The sequence below is a fragment of the Trichomycterus rosablanca genome, chromosome 5 (assembly GCF_030014385.1).
Source record: "Trichomycterus rosablanca isolate fTriRos1 chromosome 5, fTriRos1.hap1, whole genome shotgun sequence".
In the NCBI taxonomy this organism is placed as follows: Eukaryota; Metazoa; Chordata; class Actinopteri; order Siluriformes; family Trichomycteridae; genus Trichomycterus; species Trichomycterus rosablanca.
The window spans coordinates 33,401,189-33,402,136 of NC_085992.1; positions in this window are offsets into that span (position 1 = coordinate 33,401,189).

Here is a 948-nt window from a genome sequence, read left to right on the forward strand (position 1 = left end):
AACCAAAATGTGTAAAATCTGAATAAATAAATAAATATTAGAATAGAAATGTGCCATCATTTATTCATTTGCCATTATTTTAGCAGAAGAAGCTTCTAACAGAGCTGAGCAGGTGAGGGTTAAAGGGCAACTCACAACCTTCTAATCATCTTGGCACATAATGATTAGGTGATCAGTCATAAAAACTTTGTATTGGTGTTTAGTGACCTACCACACTAAGAGGGCCCGAACAATGTCAATAATATAATATCCACCCACAGCATAACAGAGTTATTGGACCCTTTTACTATAAAAGTCAAGCATTTAGGTTTTACAGATCTCCTGGTGCACGACATACACTTACACACTGTACGCTGAGGAATGATTCATCTGACCATATCACTTCTTTTTTTTTTTGTAGACCAGTAGACTCCTTTTTTACCATCTTGATCCAAAAATATTGGTCAGCTGGACCATCAAGCATGGTTAATTGTTTATTTTTTATTGAGAAATGTACCTGTCTGGACACATCTATACTTGTTAAGTTTCTCCTTTTTATTTCTAGATCACTTGTGTGCATATATGTGTCTCATATTGTAGTGGGTGTGAGGTAGGTACATCCTTTCAGTCTTTCACCCTATTTCGCTTTCATGCCCGAATATCTCCATGACGACCCCATCCTTTCTCGCTCTCTCTCTCTCTCTCTCTCTCTCTCTCTCTCTCTCTCTCTCTCTCGCTCTTTCTCTCTCTCACTTGAGTGTGCGTCATACGAACAAAAAGTGCCTAGTTTCCCTTTGGAACTCTAATCTAGCCCCCAAACGCTCACCTGCAAAATCCCAGTCTTATTTTTTCTCATCGCTGTGTGTGACCAGCAAGATTTTACACACACAAATGTTAGAGTGTCATGCTGTCTAAGCAAGCCTGAGCTTTAGAGGAAAAAAACAACAGACAAAAAGAATCAGACAGAAA